This window comes from Lipotes vexillifer, unplaced genomic scaffold, assembly GCF_000442215.2.
Source record: "Lipotes vexillifer unplaced genomic scaffold, Lipotes_vexillifer_v1.1 scaffold393, whole genome shotgun sequence".
Classification (NCBI taxonomy): Eukaryota; Metazoa; Chordata; class Mammalia; order Artiodactyla; family Lipotidae; genus Lipotes; species Lipotes vexillifer.
In genome coordinates, this window is record NW_006774564.1 from 1,735,949 (window position 1) to 1,746,843 (window position 10,895).

Here is a 10,895-nt window from a genome sequence, read left to right on the forward strand (position 1 = left end):
CGTATGTCTGGGGTCATCACAGGAAGGCAGAGCCAAGCCGAGGCTCCCTTGGCCTTGGTTCTTGCAGCTGGAGAAACCAGTGGGGACCCTGAGCGGAGGCTAGGCCTCTGGGGCACAGCAGGGACTGCTGGGGTAGGGGGCGGTGCTGGAAGAGGCTAGGGGTTCCAGCTACAACTCCGACTGACTCCTCTGCCCACTTAAGGAGTAGGGAACTATATTACTGAAGTCACCATGGGACTGTAAGTTTCTTGCAGGCAGGGTCTATGTGCACTCATCTTAGTCTACCCTGAAGGGCAGTGCTTAGATGGGCTATGGACTCTCCACACTGTCCATGGACAACGCCCTTAGAGAGCAGCACCCCACGTTTCTGTCCTGCCCCCTGGTGGCGTTTTGTCACATTGCAACTCATGAGATACAACAAAAAGCAAGGGGTAGGATTTCTGACTGGCTGAGTTCAGCCCACCGTACCCCCCATTTGGGGAGCCGGCTCTTGGGATATCATTAGGATAAGACCCTCTGAGTGTTCTAGGAATAGCTGGAACCTAGCCACTCCCAACCAGCTGAGGAGTGGGAGAAAAGAGCAGGATGTGGGAAGACAACTTCAGAGAAAACAGCAGCCTGGGACCTGATGCACACTCTATCCACAGACCACAGAGAGTGAAAGCACAGAAGGGACCTTGGATCTTTTAAATCAAAACTTAGGTGTCCAGAATTGGATTATCACAGTCTTTGGCAAACATACACTCATGCTTTCATTTAGTTAACTATTCACTTAGTTATTTTTTCATAATTCATAAGTACCTATGAACTAGGGATTTTCTTTCTTTTCAAGCGGTAGAGCCCCGCTTTTCTTCTAAAGGAAATTTCACAGGAACCCCAGTATATAAAAAGTGGAACTGCCCTGGCTGCAGTGGGGGCTGGCTGCTGGCTGCTTGGCCTCCCTTTCACTGCCCCAACGGCCCTGAGTAGCCCCTTAGAATTCTGTGGAACATGATCGATCTATGCCAGGACGGCAGAAACCTGTCTCCTTCATTCCTATACCCCAGTGCCCAGCACATGTCCAGTTCGGTGCCCGGTTTCAACAAATGTTAGGTGAAATGAATTGAATGAGAGAAGCTTGCTCTAATAACTGCCCAGGTCTGATTTGGAGAGAGGGCACCAAAAAGTGCCTCTGCCTCCAAATGTCTCCCCCATCAGCCTACCACAGTGCCTACTGTTCCGCATTACCACGCAGCCTAACCCTGCATGTCCTCCAGGACCCAGAGCAGATGCTATCTCCTCCGTGAAGCCTTCCCAGATGTCTCCAGCCAGAGTCATCTTGCTGCCTTTGAACGCTGGGGCCACTTTATCACACCTCTTTCCTGCATTCTTCACACTCACTCAGCCCTCAGCCCAAGTTATTTGCATACATGTCTCCTTTCCCCAACAGTGCAGATGCTGCACTCCTTAAGGGTAGGACACGTTTGATTGACATCTGCTTCCACCTCACTGCCTTCAATCAGTAATATTCAATACATTTGTTTGAGGAAGAAGGAAGTCTCCTGATACTCCTAAGGACACTGTGTCTCCAGAAAGGCCCGTTAAAGTTCTCAAGAAAGGCACCTGGAATCAATTTGACCTACTGAGACACGAGCATGGAGTGGTTTCTCCACTTCACAAACCGTCACCAAGCAGAGAGCATGGAAGGAGATCCAAAATAGGCAAGTCTGGGTGGAAAAGAGACACCTAGAGCCGCCCTAGTGCCTGAGCTGTGTGCAGAGGATGGGTCCCTGGCCCTGAGAGAGATTTGAAAAATGTGGCCAAGGAAGAGCTGGAGGAAGGGGCCACAAGAGGAGAGAAGGGCTGGAGTGTCCTGGGTCCTGAGGCACTTGAGTTCGCCTCCCCACGCCCGTCTCCAGTGCCTGACAGGCTGGGACAGGGGGACTGGTTCCCTTTTTCTCCCCCAGAACATCTGGGGCTGCATCAGACATAACGATCTGGTAAAGAAAATTGTTATGGAAATATGTAACCGTGAGACGTTATCAAAGGCGTCTTTAAAGTTCCTTTTCAACCCCCAGCCGGGTGGAAGGGATTGGAAATTGGAAAACTGGGAGACGATTACAGGACCATCAAAGTGGTCGAAATTCAATCCAATCTGCAGGTTTAAGGATGGCTAGCAGACCCCTGCCCCAGCCCAGAAGGCTGCAAACCCACTGTTTAAAAACCAAATCAACAGCATCATCAGATCTGGGTCTGGAGCAAACAAACGGCGCCCACAAAGGCTTCCCTGGATTTCCCTTGCATTGAGGAAATCTGAGAAGTGAGGCCCTGGGGAGGCGCCTAGCCCTGGGAAGGCTCCCAGCTTCCAAGGCTTCTATCTTCTCCTCTCCAGCCCACCCCACCCCCATTCTGGGCTCCGCTCTTTGTCTCTCCATCCTTCCTGATGCCTTTCTTCCACATCTTTTTGTGCCTCTACTCTTTCTCCTTCGATCTGACCCTCCTCTCCTTCCATCTCTCTTTATATATGTCTTGTCCTAACAGTGTTCTACCTCTCTCCTTTTCCCCTCTGTTTCCCTCTCAAAATCTGTCTTTTTGTGACATTTCCCTCCCTTTGTTGTGAATTTCTATCCCTTTTGTCTTTCGGCACTGCATCTGTCTCTTTACATTTTGTCTTTTCTTTCTTCTTCTTTCTGTCTGTCTCTCTCATTCTCTTTCTTTCTCTCTCTTTCTCTGTCTCTGTCCCTCTCTTTCTCTGTCTCTTCCTTTTTCTTTTTCACAGCAACAACCTCTTTTCTTCAGCCTCTCTTTAATTTTTCTGCCCTTTTTCTGCTTGTGGATTTCCTGTCATTTCAGGCTATGTATGAGAGGAAATCCTCTTTGGCTGGTGTATTTACCATTATGAGTCCTGGGTGTTTCTCCCGGGTGTCCAAACACAAAGAGTGCGCCATGCATGCTCATCGAATGACACTTGTCCCAACGTCCATCGCCATGAACTGTCCATGGCGGCAAGATTACTGTGCCAGCATACACAGGCACACAAAATAGACATGTGGTTTTACCTATGAGCAGGCTCTGCAGACATGTAAATTTATGTCCGGAGGGGTGGAATGCTACAGCACATAAAATTGATACAGGCAGAGAACGTCGGTAATTTACAATTCTTTTTTATGTGGAGTGAGAGAAAGAGACTATAATTTTGCTACTAATAAAGTTCTCCATATTTATCCTCAAGATGTGAGGGTTTATCTTCATTCATATTTCTTGTGGTCGTAACTTTGAAGCCTCTATGAGATTGCAGGTTTATAATTAGAAAAGAGCTCAATTTGCACGTCTCATTGGAAACACCGGGGAGTTTCATTCCACCCTGAAAAAGTTGTCGGTGACTAAACACGAGAAGAAAGCTCCATTTGGTCATTCACCTTAGAAGAACTGTTTTGGGGACGCAAAGGGAAACACACGTACGTTTATGGAAGAACGGAACGGAGAAAACGAAAGCAAACGCACAGTCCGCGCCGCAGGAACCCAGGGAAGACGCGGGAGCCGGCGCGACTCGGCGCGCACAACCGACGGAAAGTGGCAATTAGCTGCCGGGCCGCTCGCCACGGCCTGCAGCCTGCGGCCCGGAAGAGAGCGGGACGCGAGCTGCAGCGGCGGGTTCGGAGCAGCCGGCACCCGCCCTCCTGTCTGCCACCCTCCCATCGTGCCGTCTGCCCGTCGCGGGTCGCGGGCCCCGCGCGCCGCGCTCCCGGCTCGCGCGTTTCCTCTGCCCGCCGCCTCCAGCTCGGCTCTCGTTGAACCTCGACGCGCGGCGGACAACCTGCGTGCCGCTCTTAATTCACCAGGCCCCAAGTTCACGGGCGCCGCCCCGGTTCCGCTCGCGTGCGCCCCGGCCGGGCTCAGGCCCCGGGCTGCGGTGCTGGAATCCTCGGCCCCGGGTGGAGAGAAGAACGCGCCGGGCGGCCGCGGGCTCAACCCCCGGGGCCCCCTGAGCCCCAAGGCCCCCGGCGATCCCGGAAGAAACCAAGCGCCTGTTCTCTTTGATCTGGTTTTATAGAGATTTGATGCTGACATTAAACTTCGAATGCTTTTATCTATTTCAATCTCTCTCTTATTCCTACTTTGGGCGGGGACTCCTGTGCCAGCGCGACAATGTCTAAGGGCTGGCGAGGGCGCGCGGTTGGGACTAGGGCACCGGGGTCAGCGGGCCCGATGGCATGTCGGCGCGAGGGCGACGCTGGGCGCAGCCACCTACCCACCTTCACACGCAACTCCCGATCGCCCCACGTATCCCTCCTTACTCCCACTCGCGCGCCAGGCCGCTCTCTCCGCAACGCCGGCGCGGGAGGCAGAGCAGGGTTGAGGCGCGGCGGAGAGACCGGGGCTCGGAGAGGCGCAGAGCATGGGGTCGGAGAGGAACTGGGAGCCGCCGCCGCCGCCGCCGCCGCCGCCGCCGCCGCCGCCACTCCGTTCTCCCTCCGCAGCCCCTGTACCCATGCCGAGACACTCAATTACTTTCAGGTGTGGACCACTTAATAAAATAAATCTTCCGGGGCAGGAGGCAAGTTTTCAGGGGCCTAATTCAAATCAGCAGACTTTGCATTTGTAAAGAGGGGCTTCCCTAAAATCCCTACGGTTGGGGGACGCGAGGGAGTCGAGAATAGAGGTCTCTTCCTGGGATGATACTGCCAGTGGCTGTGTTGGGGGACCCGGAGAGCCCCTCTCTTTGTTTCTTTCCGTCGCTCCTTGGCTGTGTCTTTTCTATCTGTGTTCCCGGTACATCAGAAGGGAATCAACCATTTTTGGACTGAATCACTGTTTAACTAACTAGAGCCCTCCAGCCCACACAGGAGACCCAGTGGAAACAAAAGGTTCTGTCTCTCCCCACCCCCCACCCCGCCCCACCCCACCCCTACCTCTTGCTCTCTTTTCTCTTCCTTTGTCTCCATCATCCATTGCCCAATGTCCTCTTGATCTGAGATTTCCAAACCTGGTTTTGCAGCACTCTAGGGAAACTCCAATTATCTCCAGGGCTTTGTGAAATGCTCAAAATGAAATAATCTTTAATTAACTTTAATTATTTAACTGCAGGTTATGGACCCCTGATTGGCAGGAAAAGCAGAGGAGAAGGTTGGTAAATCAGATAAAACATCCCTGGGTGTCACAGCTCCCTGAAGGTGAGAAATTCAGAGATTTCAGGGCTCAGGAAAGAATCCCAGGCTCGGGAAAAGAAAGTCAAGTTCCCATTAACGTTTGGGGCTGGGGAGGGCTCTCTAACAAGAGAGGCCAGGGACTCTGTCCTTCCCTGGGGCTTCCTCCCCTCACCCTCTCGCAAACCATCTCCATCTAGGCCTTTGGAGGAGGAAGGGAGTGGGTTTCTCCCTTCCTACCCCACCCCACTCCCATTTAAAATCCTTCAGTAAGGTCCAGTTTACACTGGACAAAGCAAACTGGTTCCTTCCTCTTTTGCTAGGAAGTTTAGACCACAACAGAATTTTTGTATGAATTTCCCAGGAATCTGGGCTGCTGTAAACAGGCTATCTATCATGGTTCTGCTCTTTTAGAGGAGTTACTCACCCCAAGGTCTTGAAGGGCCCCTCATCCTCCTCACACCACCGGATCTAGGAAATTGCCCTTCTCCTGAGCACAGGTACGGGAGCCCCAAGAGGTGACCCGATGGCCATGGTGGAGGGCAACTCGCTCCCACAGCGTCTGACAAGGGCCCACATGTTTCCCGTACAGAGAACAAATCTGCCCCATTAAAGCGTTACTCTGTTGGGGAAAACACTGATGCAATATTGGAAACATGCTGGGCCCACTGTGAGAGCCGGAAGCAGAGGCAGGTCTTCTCAGGAAGGCAGAGAAGGCCAGTGGGCGAAACTAATCTCACCACGTCCACCCTTGCTTGGCCCTGCAAATTGAGGGAGGGATTATTGACCAAAACATCCGCACATAGAGGGAGCCTATGGGGCTGGTGGTGCAGTTACAGAGAAAGTAACTGGGGATAGACAGGGCAAGAAGGTGCTGGTGACTTGGGGGCAGCTGCAGGAATGGGACCTGGCTGCCTGGACTCGGGGCCAAACTGAAAGGAGAGTCCATTTCCCCGAGCCTAAACTTTACAACCAATAACTCCAAGGTTTGGGCCCCAGCTACACTGCTGATCTAAATAGTTTATTAACAAATGGAAAATATATAAACACGTAACAATTGCCTCTAAGAAAAAACATTAAAATCCCCCCCGTGTTATTTGCAAGATAAACAGCTGAGACCATATGGGTGAGGGGGAAAGTGGCTGTGTCCTAATTAGCTCTCTGTTCCTGGCAAAAGTTCCCTCTTTAGGCCTCAGTTCCCTCATTTCTAAATGAAGATGACAACCTAGATCAGTGATTCTCAAGCTTTAGTCTGCATCTGTATCACCCAGGGAAAAAAAAAATTGTTAAAACAAAAATTGCTGGCTCCACCCCAAGAGTTTCTGACTTAGTAGGTCTCACGGAGCACCAATAATCTGCCTTTCTCCAAGTTCCTAGATGCTACTGCTGCTGGCCTGAGGACCATACTTTGATAACCTTTGGGCTAGATGATGTTTAAACTCCCATCCAGATCTAACACTCTGTTCTATCTCCATGCCCCTGTATCTCCCCCTTCATCCCTTGAGGTGTTTGGAGCCACATAAGAGAGGGCTGATGTTTTCGCACTCAAGCTTGTATCCCCTGTCGTCAGTGCAGGATAAATCTTTCGCTGGCCAACAGGGACTGGTCACCCTGCCCACTGAGGAATCCCTGCCCTCTCAGTACACATATTCCAGTTTGAATTAACCCCAGCTGGCTGACTGCAGGGCCTGAATCTCCAATAGGGGCTAATGCTTCTTTCCCTTTGTACCAAGCAGGGCTGGGCCTAATCCTAGCTAAATCTCAAGCAGGCCTTCAGAGGGGTTGGCAAGAGCCCAGGGTACATCTTCAGGCCCCTCGATGTAGCCTAGTATCTGCCAAACACTTGGCCCGACACACACATGCGCACACTCCGTCACACAGAGAACCCCGGTCGTCAGGAGAACTACTTTTACTTTGATGTACCTCTCGCCGCACATTTGTTTCAGCTCCTCTCCTGGAGCCACGGCCTTATTTATCTTCTTGGCATGGGTTCTTAGAATACTTCCATTCAGGCAGCAGCAAAATCACTCAGCTCCACTGTTTTACGAAGTTTATCAAACAGCAAAATATCCGGTCTCTTTGTCCAATGGATCTGGTGTGAATGTGCCTACAGAGCTGCCTTTCCCCAGATGCCCTGGGGTCTGTGTGCGGTTATAGATACCCTCCCCTCTGAGGACCCCACGAAATCCAGGGCTTGCCTACTTATGCTGCAAGAGGCCCCCAGAGCAAACGCAGGGCTTCACGGCATCTTCCCGAATAGGGAGACCCAGCCACCCGTACTCCACACGTGCACGCACACTCCACCAGCAGAGCCCTCAGGCGCCCACAGCGGACTAACAACCCGGCACTTCGCCCCCGTGCCCCCTTCCCCAGGCCTGGCAGAGCGCCCCCAGCCCCAAAGGACAGAGCTGCTTCTAAAAATCATCACTGTCATCTCAGTCCTGAAGTTTGGCAGCTCGGTGGAGGGAACCACCTCTCCCGCAGCTGAGGGCTCAGGCCCTCTCCACCCACTTAAAGGGACCAAGGTTTCGACTCAGAACAAGGTCTCCTCCGCTGCTGTCCCCCCACCTCAAGCATCCTGCTTGCTTCCCAGGAATCATCCCCAGAGCTGGGCTCCCTACCTCCGACAGCCCCTGCAGCCTCGCAGCCGGGGCTCTTTGAAGAGCAAGAGAGTCAGTAGCCAGGCCCACTCTCACTCAGCACCTGGGATGCCCCGTGCTGTCACCAGGATGGCACTGATCACAGGGTTCCAGAGCCCAGAAAGTCCACTCGGTGCCCTCCTCCCTCTGCCCCTTCAGGAGATCCCCAACGTCCAGCGGGTAGCCTGGGGCTTTGTAGATGCACTGGCTTTATAGTTGACAACGTGTACTGACTGAGTGAAGGACCCCTTTCAGGATGGAAATCTGGCTCAGAGGTTCAAAATGTCCCCTGAAGCCATGTCTCTGTGCCCTGTCTCTGCAGTCCCCCGTTCTCTGGGCTGCGGGTCATCCACACACCCCACCACCCATGTGGCAGTAAGTCTGGTCACTCCTTCCCACTACCTACCTCTTCCTTTCAACCGTCCCTCCTCATTTCCTCGGCCACACCTCAGTCAGGCCTTAGTCACCTCATGCCTGGACCACTTTCCTATATGCTGACTATGTCCTTTCTCATATGTCCCCTGGCTACTTTGGGCAAGTTGCTTACGCTCTGTGTGCCCTAGTTTTCTCATCTGGAGAAATAATGGTACCTGCCTCATAAGGAATTACATAAGACAGACAATGTACTTAAAAGACCTGGCTCACAGTAAGTGTTCAATAAATGTCAGGTACCATCGTTACTATTATTATTCTGCTCAAGCTACCAAAATCATATTCCCAAAGCACAGCTCTCGTTCTCCTGCTAAATAACAACGACGATGACAACGATAATACTACTAACACTTACTGAACACTTATTATGGGCCAGGCCCTGCTCGAAGTGCCTCTCAATACCCTCCCCACGGCCCCAAAGAAAGTAGGCTCCATATTCTCCATGTGTCACCTTCTGGTGCTGCCCAGCCTATGTGTTGTCACGTCTGCTACTCCTTCACAAAATCCCCTGCAGGAGGCAGTGGAGCTCCCTGTACCCAGATGCGCCCTGCCCACTTGACCCACGCTCAGCAGCTACCCTCCTCTCCATCGGCCCACGTTTTCCTGGCCCTTCACATTTTCCTGGGCTGCTCAGAGATCTCCCAGGATTCCCTGAGAGGGGGAATGATCCTTTGCCTTGGTCCTCAGGGTGTGCAGCTGGGAGTCTGGGGCTCAGGGCTAATGTGCTCATGACCACCGAGTGGTATCCTTCTGCACCTGGAAGTGACCTGGGAGTGCAGCAGCCCCTCCCTGCTCACATCTATTCCTCAGCAAGGGCAGCCTGTCTCACCCTTAGCAGTTATCTTAGAGGACTACTGTTCACGTGTCCAAATCTCATCTCCCCAGGAGAAAAAAAATCTCAGAAGGACCCACTCCGGCTTTGGAGTCGGGGTGCATCCCCCCTGGGCCCGCAATTCTGCCCAGCACGGTCTCTGCCTCACCGAAAGCTCAGATCCACTGAATGGCTGGGGCAGGTGCAGCCCTTGTCTGTCTTTGAAGCCTCAGGCAGTGTGCCTGCTGGAGATGGTGCAAGCTGACCAGGCCACCTGCCTGGGGGCTTCCTGGTTCTGTCATTTAGGACGTATGTGACACCTGGGGCAACTTACTTCATTCCTCTGAGTTCTATATTGTCATCTGTAAAGTAGAATAATAGCTACCTCCAGAGCAGATTATATGAAATTTTAAAATGTCGAGTGCCGAGTTCAGACCGACCTCACAATGGGCTCTCAACACTATTTCCCCTCCCCATCGCTCAGCTCAAGCTCTAAGGCCAGGGTTCCCTCTGCTAAGCTGATAGCAAGGCAAACAGGGAATCTGAATACCCTTCTCAGATGAAAGGTGAGTCTGCTTCCTTCCTTCACCCATGTGAACAAAGAGCCCCCCGTGGAGCCCCGATATCAGCTCACTGTACTGAGGGAGCCCCCTAGGAGTTTGCCTGCTGTGACAGCTGAACACTCAGAGTACACAAAACATGTACGGTCCCATTTGAGGATCTCCCCAGTCTCCCTCAGGACAGGCAACGTGGCTCTCACTGCCCGGTGGGCTTTGCCACTTGCCTGCCAGGCACCCCATCATGCCCCTTGAAGTCCCCTTCTTAACCCATCAATGCAGCCACTCCTCCTGACCCAACATCTGACATTAGAGCCTTGCCTTCGGGGTCAGGCAACTTGGGTTGGGATCCAAGCAGCACTCAGCAATGGTGGGATACAGAGTGGCGCCCAAGGAGCCGCAGTGTGGGATCCTCTCCTACACAAAATCAGGACTGATTTGTGTGGCCAGTAGAATACGGCAGCAGTAATGGTGTGTGAGTTCCGAGGCTGGGCCATAAACGGCATCTCAGATTCTACCTTGGTCTCTTGGTTCATCCTCCGTGGGGCAAGCCAGATGCCAGGTTATGAGGACATGCAAGCAGCCACGTGGAAGGGCCCACGTGGGGCGGAATTGAGGCCTCCCATCAACAGTCAACACAAACCTGCCAACAATGTGAACGGGTCACCTTGGAAGCAAATCCTCCGTAGCCTGGCCAATGTCTGACATGGGGTCATGAGGTACCCCAAGACAGGCCACTTAGCCAAGATGCTCCTGAATCCCTGACCCACAGTCACTGACTATTGCTGTTGTAAGCCACTAAGTTTTGGAGTGATTTGTTACGCAGCATTAGATAACTAATACACAGACCAATCTCAGCTTCTTCATTCTGTAAAATGGGAATATTAATACCGACTCTGTAACACAGTTAGAGAGGATAGGAGATGGCGTGTGCCTGGCACACTGTAGCTGCTCTGTGAGTGGTGGATACTATTATTGTTACCAATCCTGCTCCCTCTCCTTCCCAGGAGACTCCAGAAGAGGCTGGGCAGAGGCCCTTCCACCCTCTTCACTTGCTTTTCTCCCAGTCCCTTGTAAGGTTCAGGCCTGGCCTTCATATTCTCTCTTCCTCCAACGCAGGAGCAGACCCTGGGCTGGAGTGGATGTATGTGTGACATGGTGGTGAGCTCCATCCAGAGCTCTGGGGTGGGTTCTGCTCACATTTCTAAGGGTGTTCAGTGGTGTGTGTTTGCATTTCCTTTGAAGGGCCCCAAATGTGATAATTACATACTTGTTAGCCCTGTAAAATAACAAATCTGGAATCTACACTCTGGAACCAATGGATTTCCTG